Source organism: Cavia porcellus, unplaced genomic scaffold (genome assembly GCF_034190915.1).
Source record: "Cavia porcellus strain 051 isolate PalLab524CR breed Dunkin Hartley unplaced genomic scaffold, mCavPor4.1 scaffold_33, whole genome shotgun sequence".
Taxonomy (NCBI): domain Eukaryota; kingdom Metazoa; phylum Chordata; class Mammalia; order Rodentia; family Caviidae; genus Cavia; species Cavia porcellus.
In genome coordinates this window covers 1,367,514-1,377,591 of record NW_026947516.1, presented here as the reverse complement: position 1 = coordinate 1,377,591, position 10,078 = coordinate 1,367,514, and the positions used below count along the sequence as shown (strand labels likewise).

The following is a 10,078-nucleotide window of genomic DNA, read 5'->3' as shown; positions in this document are numbered from 1 at the left end:
TCCCGAGTTTCCCTGAGTCACCGAGTCTGCGCGCCAACGCCCCGCCCCCACCCCCAGAGGCGCTCCCCGCCCCGCCCCGCCCCTCCCCCCGCCCCTCCCCCCACCGCAGCTGCTCCGGGCGTCACCGCTGCACCCCCCCCTCCCCCACAACGCCTGCACCGGGCCCGGCGAGCCCTAAATCAGTCGCCTCCAAAGCGCCCACAAACTACAAACGCAAAGTCCGCTGCAAAGTGTCTGCAGGAGGACTTAGCTTTTCTCCTCCAGCACCTAAGCCCCCTGCTGGTGTGGAGGTCGCGCAATCCTTTGTCCTGCAAACCGAGTGCTCACCCGGTTTGAACCCTTCCCTCCCTGGATTCCTGCCCTACGCCCCCCCCAACTCGTGCTTTTCTGGGAGCACCGAAGAGTGTGGTCCTGGGGTCACGACCCGCAGGACTTCTAGGTCCTGGCGGGGCCGGCAAGCGGCCGCTGGAGCGGTGGCAGCCCGTTTGGCACCACGAGGTAAGCAGAGTCCTACAGGACCGGATGTAAATGGCGGACAGCGGGAAATTGTCCCCCCGCCTCAGATCCCGGAATTCCTGCCCTGCCCCCGCCGGGGTTCACCCACTCAGCCTGCCAGGGACACCCTGTGCTCAGCCAGCAGGGGTCTGCGCGCCTCAGCTTTTCCGTCTCCCCATCGCCCTGCAGGACTCTGGGGCCGGGCTGTGGGCACTTCTGATCCTTGAGTGCAGGAGTGACCAGCAAAAAAAAGACAGGTGACCAGCAACAGTCAGTCACTTCTAGACCTCTCAGCTTCTTCATGCTTAGTGTGCTTGGGATAGTGCTGCGATGGCCGGAGTCCCAGCAGCTGTTCTGGAGCAGGGGTTACCTAAGGACCCGAACCGTCCATGACAGCAGCTTGAGGACCGCAGGAGAGCCGGCTGGCCGCGGGCACCGCAGGCTGGTCCTCGCCTGGCTTCTCGTACGCCCTGGAGAGGAGAGCTCCTATTCCACCGCTTTGTAAATGCAAGTTTGTCTGAGTCTCATCTAGATGGCTGGTCGGCATTTCCAGAGGTTAAAACACAGAATGAAGCTTGCTGTGGGGTGCTCATGGATACCTCAACACTCCAGAGATGATTACTTAATCCAGCTGGGTGGCTGGCTGTGTGTCTCTGTCTCTGTCTATCTGTCTGTCTCCCTCTGGCTTCCCTGGAGGGCCAGTTTGGGTGAAGGACACCCGACCTCTGGGCTGCAGGGTGTTAGTTTTGGGGTGAACTATGAAGATCACCCCCACGGTGGCGCTTTTTGCAGAAACCCGTCCTGTCCGGCACCCTGAGACCCGGGTGGCTCCGGGGAGACCCTCCTGCCTCTGCCTCCTCCCCGCTGACACCCCTAAAAGTCGTCCCCGCTCGGGGTGCCGGGAAGGAGGCGGGTTCTGCCCAGAAAACACTCTGCCGCGTCCCGTGACCAGCTCTGGCCCCACTTGAAGGATCACGAGACAGACAGACGTGGACGCTTCCCTGCGGGGAACTTCATCCCGAACCGCTGCGGGGCGGGCTCACGCGGCCTGGAATCTGCCGACCTCTGAAAAGTTGGAAAAGCATTTTTCGTCCTGATTTAGAGCACATTGCTACGTTTTGGAAAATGCCAAATTAAAAACATCAGGTCTCAAAGGTCTGTCCAGGGCGGGTGTCTTTCCTCTGGCAGCCTCGGGCTGGAGCTCACACATGCAGGCGGGACCGAGCATGAGCGGGGACCCGGCTTCCAAAGCACCCCGCAAAAACATGCAGGGCGGGCTTGTCCTCACAGGACCTGACGGATCTCTACGCCGGTCAGAAAGGCCTGGAGCTCTCCGGCCCGTCAGAGTCACTCGGAGTGTGAATCACATTTTGTCACGACAGTGTTGGGGGCTTCTTCTGTAGATCGGAATTACTGGGTTCTAGTTTATTTTTCTGCCCACATAATGAGAGGGGAAGGGGAGGAGGCACTCCGGGGAGAGGGGGACAGAAGAGGGACTTCCCCTGGGACGGGCTGCTTCCTGTTTAAACACCGCTGGACACAGCCGGGCGTGCAGCTGAGCGCCTGCGATCCAGCCCTCGGGAGGCTGAGGCCGGAGGACCTCTGTGAGCCCGCCAAGAGTCCAAAGTGAGCTCAAGGCAGCCTGGACTGCATTCAGGACTCTGCCTCTAAAACACAATCGATCAGTTAGTCAATCAACAATCAGGAAATGCCCCTGCTGCCAGAAGGTGCTGACCACGAGGCTTGCAGAGCGCAGGGAACCAGGTGGGCAGAGGATTTCACAGATGGGGCGCCCCCCTCACCCCGAGGGACGGCAGGGCAGGGCCGCCTCTCAGCCCTGGACCTCGGCCCCGCCTCTGAGCAACACCAGTGCCCCGGGAGCGGGAACCGAGCCTGCGTGGCCTTGCGCTAACCTGGGGGAGCGTGAGCACGTGTGTGTGTGTGTGTGTGTGTGTGTGTGTGTGTGTGTGTGTGCAGCATGAGCCACGCAGAGGGAGCCTCGAATGCTTCCCTGTTAGGCAGGGCAGGGTGTGCACTGTGCAGATGGACAGACAGACAGGAGGGACCCAAGAGGTGGGCACGAGACGGACATGCAGGCTCTGTACACGGGCACACGCGTGCCAGCCCAGGAGGGGCACAGGGAGGGTCGGGGGGCGTGCGGGGCCGCGACCACAGGAATGGAGACACGTCCGTAAGTAGGGGGATGGACAGACAGACAGGTACAGAGGATGGATGGACAGACAGGAAGAGCAGACAGACAGACAGGACGGCTGGATGGATGGATGGATAAGATGGATACATAGATGGACGGACAGATGGACAGATACATAGATGGATAGATAGACACATAGATGGGGTGGATAGACAGATGGATGCATAGACAGATACATGGATAGACAAACATGGATGGACAGACAGATGGATGGATGGATGTATAGACAGACAGATAGATGGATGGATTGACAGATCGATGAATGGACAGATAGATGGATGGACTGATAGATAAGATAGACAGACAGACAGGTAGATGGATACCAGGTAAGACGGATGGACGGACAGATAGATAGAAGGCAGAGATACTCAGGACAGACACGGAGGGTAGATCTAGAGATAGGGTGAACGGAAAGACAGACAGACACAGGATGCATAGATGGACAGACAGGCAGATGGATAGTAGACAGATGGAGATGTAGAACGGATGGATGGACAGACAGATGGACACATAAGATACGACAGATGCACAGATAGCACAGAGTGATAGGCAGGTTGGACAGACAGACAGGGTAGATGGACAGTAGGACACACACCTACCCACACAGGCAGGATGCAGCAATGACAGATACGATTGATGACAGACAGACAGATGGGCGGTGCGGCTCCGTGGACAGACACACAGACACGCATTCCGCAGTGCGCGTGCGGCCGGCAGGCAGACGAGGTGACCGGAACGCCGGCTGGACACGCCGGCTGGACACAGTGGACACACCGGGGCGCCCTGGGCATGGGCAGGGCGGTGGCAGCTGGGCAGACGCCCGGACAGACGGACACACAGCACTGCCCGGCGCTGACGGCCTCAGCCTGGAGCCGGGCCTGGCGGGCCTCAGCGTCCTGCCTGCGTCCATATTGGGGGACAGACGTGCCCGGGGTCACCTATCCCCCAGAGCGCACAGACGTGTCCCCAGGAGTGCGGGACAGGCCGCGTCTGGAACCCAACAGCGCGGTGTAGACAGACACACAGATAAATCTAAAGACGTGCATGAACGGGGACTGGACAGACAGACACACGTGACACACAGATACATTGACAGATCGACAATAAATAGACAAATACTCTGCAATCTTCTGTGTTTATGGTTCTTTCTGCCCAATTTCCGTCTGCCGTCTCTGGGCTGCCGTGAACCCCACTTAATTTGTCTGCAACATTCTCGCAAGACAAACAAAACTCTTATTCATGGTGAGTGACGGAAACCCTCAATTTCTCTTTTGTAAGGCTGACCCAGAAGTCAGAGGTTTATAGATTGACTGCCGGAGGTTAACGATGTGTCCTGAGAAGCCGTCTGCGGGCCAAGATTCATGGCAGGGAAAAATAATCCAGACACCAGGAAGCTCAAAGTTTACAGTTACAAAGGAGCAGGAAAACTCCTCCTCGTTCACTTGAGCAGCTGGGAATACACGCAGCAGGCTGTGCGATCAACAAACGGGTTCTGGGTGGCCCAGGCCTGGAGGCCGAGGTCCCTGTGCTGGTCTCTCCCTGTCCCCGTCCATCAGGGCCGCCATATGCAATGCACAGCCCGGGTGGGTGCTGACACCCTGCAGCCCTCGGGGCCCGTCCTGCAGGCTGAGGTCCCTGTGCTGGTCTCTCCCTGTCTCAGTCCATCAGGGCCGCCATATGCAATGCACAGCCGGGTGGACGCTGACACCCAGCAGCCCTCGGGGCCCGTCCTGCAGGCTGAGGTCCCTGCGCTGGTCTCTCCCTGTCTCCGTCCATCAGGGCCGCCCTGTGCCATCCCACAGCCGGGTGGATGCTGACACCCGGCAGCCCTCGGGGCCCGTCCTGCAGGCTGAGGTTCCTGCGCTGGTCTCTCCCTGTCTCCGTCCATCAGGGCCGCCCTGTGCCATCCCACAGCCGGGTGGGTGCTGACACCCAGCAGCCCTCGGGGCCCGTCCTGCAGGCTGAGGTCCCTGCGCTGGTCTCTCCCTGTCTCCGTCCATCAGGGCCGCCCTGTGCCATCCCACAGCCGGGTGGATGCTGACACCCGGCAGCCCTCGGGGCCCGTCCTGCAGGCTGAGGTTCCTGCGCTGGTCTCTCCCTGTCTCCGTCCATCAGGGCCGCCCTGTGCCATCCCACAGCCGGGTGGGTGCTGACACCCAGCAGCCCTCGGGGCCCGTCCTGCAGGCTGAGGTCCCTGCGCTGGTCTCTCCCTGTCTCCGTCCATCAGGGCCGCCCTGTGCCATCCCACAGCCGGGTGGACGCTGACACCCAGCAGCCCTCGGGGCCCGTCCTGCAGGCCGAGGTCCCCTGTGCTGGTCTCTCCCTGTCTCCGTCCATCAGGGCTGCCCTGTGCCATCCCACAGCCGGGTGGGTGCTGACACCCAGCAGCCCTCGGGGCCCGTCCTGCAGGCTGAGGTCCCTGCGCTGGTCTCTCCCTGTCTCGGTCCATCAGGGCCGCCCTGTGCCATCCCACAGCCGGGTGGATGCTGACACCCGGCAGCCCTCGGGGCCCGTCCTGCAGGCTGAGGTCCCTGTGCTGGTCTCTCCCTGTCTCGGTCCATCAGGGCCGCCCTGTGCCATCCCACAGCCGGGTGGATGCTGACACCCGGCAGCCCTCGGGGCCCGTCCTGCAGGCTGAGGTCCCTGTGCTGGTCTCTCCCTGTCTCAGTCCATCAGGGCCGCCCTGTGCCATCCCACAGCCGGGTGGATGCTGACACCCAGCAGCCCTCGGGGCCCGTCCTGCAGGCTGAGGTCCCTGTGCTGGTCTCTCCCTGTCTCCTTCCATCAGGGCCGCCCTGTGCCATCCCACAGCCGGGTGGATGCTGACACCCAGCAGCCCTCGGGGCCCGTCCTGCAGGCTGAGGTCCCTGTGCTGGTCTCTCCCTGTCTCCTTCCATCAGGGCCGCCCTGTGCCATCCCACAGCCGGGTGGGTGCTGACACCCAGCAGCCCTCGGGGCCCGTCCTGCAGGCTGAGGTCCCTGTGCTGGTCTCTCCCTGTCTCCGTCCATCAGGGCCGCCCTGTGCCATCCCACAGCCGGGTGGGTGCTGACACCCAGCAGCCCTCGGGGCCCGTCCTGCAGGCTGAGGTCCCTGTGCTGGTCTCTCCCTGTCTCCGTCCATCAGGGCCGCCCTGTGCCATCCCACAGCCGGGTGGGTGCTGACACCCAGCAGCCCTCGGGGCCCTTCCTGCAGGCTGAGGTCCCTGTGCTGGTCTCTCCCTGTCTCCGTCCATCAGGGCCGCCATATGCAATGCACAGCCCGGGTGGGCGCTGACACCCAGCAGCCCTCGGGGCCCGTCCTGCAGGCTGAGGTCCCTGTGCTGGTCTCTCCCTGTCTCCGTCCATCAGGGCCGCCATATGCAATGCACAGCCTGGGTGGGTGCTGACACCCAGCAGCCCTCGGGGCCCTTCCTGCAGGCTGAGGTCCCTGTGCTGGTCTCTCCCTGTCTCCGTCCATCAGGGCCGCCATATGCAATGCACAGCCCGGGTGGGCGCTGACACCCAGCAGCCCTCGGGGCCCGTCCTGCAGGCTGAGGTCCCTGTGCTGGTCTCTCCCTGTCTCCGTCCATCAGGGCCGCCATATGCAATGCACAGCCTGGGTGGGCGCTGACACCCAGCAGCCCTCGGGGCCCGTCCTGCAGGCTGAGGTCCCTGTGCTGGTCTCTCCCTGTCTCCGTCCATCAGGGCCGTCCTGTGCCATCCCACAGTGTGGGTGGGTGCTGACACCCAGCAGCCCTCGGGGCCCGTCCTGCAGGCTGAGGTCCCTGCGCTGGTCTCTCCCTGTCTCAGTCCATCAGGGCCGCCCTGTGCCATCCCACAGCCGGGTGGATGCTGACACCCAGCAGCCCTCGGGGCCCTTCCTGCAGGCTGAGGTCCCTGCGCTGGTCTCTCCCTGTCTCAGTCCATCAGGGCCGCCCTGTGCCATCCCACAGCCGGGTGGATGCTGACACCCAGCAGCCCTCGGGGCCCGTCCTGCAGGCCGAGGTCCCTGTGCTGGTCTCTCCCTGTCTCTGTCCATCAGGGCCGCCATATGCAATGCACAGCCCGGGTGGATGCTGACACCCAGCAGCCCTCGGGGCCCGTCCTGCAGGCTGAGGTCCCTGCGCTGGTCTCTCCCTGTCTCAGTCCATCAGGGCCGCCCTGTGCCATCCCACAGCCGGGTGGATGCTGACACCCAGCAGCCCTCGGGGCCCGTCCTGCAGGCCGAGGTCCCTGTGCTGGTCTCTCCCTGTCTCAGTCCATCAGGGCCGCCATATGCAATGCACAGCCGGGTGGGTGCTGACACCCTGCAGCCCTCGGGGCCCGTCCTGCAGGCTGAGGTCCCTGTGCTGGTCTCTCCCTGTCTCAGTCCATCAGGGCCGCCCTGTGCCATCCCACAGCCGGGTGGGTGCTGACACCCGGCAGTCCTCGGGGCCCGTCCTGCAGGCTGAGGTCCCTGCGCTGGTCTCTCCCTGTCTCAGTCCATCAGGGCCGCCATATGCAATGCACAGCCCGGGTGGGTGCTGACACCCAGCAGCCCTCGGGGCCCGTCCTGCAGGCTGAGGTCCCTGCGCTGGTCTCTCCCTGTCTCCGTCCATCAGGGCCGTCCTGTGCCATCCCACAGTGTGGGTGGGTGCTGACACCCAGCAGCCCTCGGGGCCCGTCCTGCAGGCTGAGGTCCCTGTGCTGGTCTCTCCCTGTCTCCGTCCATCAGGGCCGCCCTGTGCCATCCCACAGCCGGGTGGGCGCTGACACCCAGCAGCCCTCGGGGCCCGTCCTGCAGGCTGAGGTCCCTGCGCTGGTCTCTCCCTGTCTCGGTCCATCAGGGCCGCCCTGTGCCATCCCACAGCCGGGTGGGTGCTGACACCCTGCAGCCCTCGGGGCCCGTCCTGCAGGCTGAGGTCCCTGCGCTGGTCTCTCCCTGTCTCAGTCCATCAGGGCCGCCATATGCAATGCACAGCCGGGTGGGTGCTGACACCCAGCAGCCCTCGGGGCCCGTCCTGCAGGCTGAGGTCCCTGTGCTGGTCTCTCCCTGTCCCCGTCCATCAGGGCCGCCCTGTGCCATCCCACAGCCGGGTGGATGCTGACACCCAGCAGCCCTCGGGGCCCGTCCTGCAGGCCGAGGTCCAGGTCCAGGGTGCAGAGCCCGCGTCTGGTGCGGCTGCATCCAGGTGACCGCTGGCCCCCAACCCCTGCTTACTGCGGTGCTGGGTGTGCACACCACACGAGGCTCCCGAGCTCACCGTTGTTTATTTTTCTGTGTGTATTTTTATCTCTGGCCCACGCTCAGGGCGCAGTCCAGAGCCTCCTCGGATCCGTTTCCCAACCCGCATCGGCACGCTGCACCCCAGACCTGATCCTCTTAAATCACAGACCCCGGGGTGACGGGAAGCCGGGGTACAGCCAGGTCTCCCTGAAACCCAGGGTCCCCCGGGAAGAGAGCAGTGAGCTCTGCTCCCCTCAGTCACAGTCACTGAAAGCGACTGCCCGGCCTGGACCCGGCACCCCCACGTCCTGCCCTCTCTCCTCCGAGGGGCGCCTCTGAGCCTCGGCCTGCCGGGTGGGCTGTGGGGAGCCACATCCCATCCCGGTGCCACCTGTGCCAACCACACTGGCGCATCTGCCCCACAGGGAAGCCTTGCCCGTCCCCCTGGCACCGCTGCAGGGCGGAGGTTTGCAGGGGCCGGAAACAGATGCTGACTGCAGGCTCACAGCACCCGCCACCTCTGCGGAGAGCGAGCTCTGCGGCCTGCTCCGGCCACACCTAACAGCGCTGCTGGGCTGGGCACCGGGTCCATCGCGGTGTCCTGAGCCCACCTCAGGGCCGTGCCATGGCCCTGGCGTGAGGGCACCGCCGGCTTCTTGGCCACCAGCCCCGATTCTGTGGTCGGAGCACCGGACATCCGCCTCCACCCGCAAGATAAATCGGCTTTGTAAACTCATCCGTCAGGAAGCTGAGTCAGGACGATCTCCAGGGGGAGCCCAGCCTGGGCCATTTAGGGAGACCCTGTCTCAAAATTATAAAATAAAATAAAATTCAGTGCTAACTTTGTGGCTCTGTAAGGCCCTGAGGTGAACACCCAGGACCACAGAGCAGAGGAATGACTCAGTTTCCCAAGTGCCCACCGGGCGTGTCCGCAGAGCAGGCTGCAGACGTGGCTGGGGGAGAGCTTGTGCCTAACGTGCCCAGGCCGGGGCTGCACTGTGAGCAATGATTTCTAATAATAATAATAATCACCACCACATCGTCATGATTCCCACAACGGACACCCGCCTGCTCTCGTGGACTTCTGCAAACCCCAGCAATGCACCCACTCGGAATAACTCCCAAGCTACAAGCCTGGCTTTAAAATCACAAAATGAGCCCTGGGTTTGCAGAAGCAGCCCGAGCTCTTCCTGTGTTTTTAGCTGGTTGCTCTGCAGCGCATTCCACCGCCGGCTGCCTCCTCCTCCCTCCCCCGAGGGCCTGCAGGAATGCGAAACACTCACAGCTAACAAACCAGGCGGGGGTTTGTTGACCGTTTGCAGAGGCTCCCAGGCTTCCTGTGCATTCCGCAGGCGCCCATTGGGGAGGCCTGAGCCCGCGGCCCTCAGGCTCCAGCCGTGGGAGGCCCTTTTACAGCAGTCTAACCGGGAGCTGAGCAGTTGCCAGCAGGCAGCAAAATTGCATTTGAAACACTTTGCTGTGGCCGAGGGTGTTTGCACAAAGGAGCACAGCGGGAGGAGGCGGAGCGCGTGGGCGAGGCGGTGGATACATTGTTGCACTGAGTGGGGCGCGGTGGATACATTGTTGCGGTGGATACATTGTTGCACGGAGTGGGGGCGCGGTGGATACATTGTTGCGCCGAGTGGGGCCGCGGTGGATACATTGTTTGCACCGAGTGGGGCGCGGTGGATACATTGTTGCACCGCGGGAAGCCTGGAGACAAGAAGTAACCGGGCAGCTGCTCTGCAGGGAGGTGAGGGGCTGCAAGCTCTGCTCCGGGTCGCTGGCCACTGTGTCAGCTGGAGGTCAGGGGTTAAACCTGGAGGCTCCAGCGGTCAGGAAGTCACTCTGCAAACCTGAGTGTGAGCCTGAGCAGGGAGGTGGGGAGCTCTGCACCACGGGGAGCAGCCTGCTGACACCCAGGCAGGAGGGGAGGCTCAGAAAAGGCTCCCACACCCTGCTTTTGCTCTGGCTGCTTCTGCTGACCACCCCTTTCAGGTGTCTCCAGTGCCAGCCACCCTGCCCGGGGCCAGCTAGTTATGGACGGAAACCTCCAGGGTGCCCTAAATAAACCTCTGCTCCCTTCACTTTGGGTGTCAGGTATTTGGTCCCAGCAGCAAAAGACACTGAGGGCCAGTAAAAGAGCATTTTGTCTATCTCCAGCGAGCCCAGAGCTGCTGGGGAAA

The 10,078-nt window shown here is 63.0% G+C and overlaps 2 long non-coding RNA genes across 2 annotated transcripts; one reads left to right on the top strand and one right to left on the bottom strand.

Moving 5' to 3' along the window:
• The first annotated feature begins 128 nt into the window (after positions 1-128).
• Positions 129-1,649, top strand: LOC134474547 (uncharacterized). Its single transcript, XR_010045388.1, has 2 exons — positions 129-498; positions 685-1,649. It is a non-coding gene; the product is annotated as an uncharacterized LOC134474547 (long non-coding RNA).
• Positions 1,650-7,917: 6,268 nt separating this feature from the next.
• Positions 7,918-9,366, bottom strand: LOC134474593 (uncharacterized). The gene is made up of 2 exons (XR_010045449.1): positions 9,176-9,366; positions 7,918-8,693 (listed from the first exon to the last, which is right to left on the bottom strand). It is a non-coding gene; the product is annotated as an uncharacterized LOC134474593 (long non-coding RNA).
• Between the last annotated feature and the right edge of the window lie 712 nt (positions 9,367-10,078).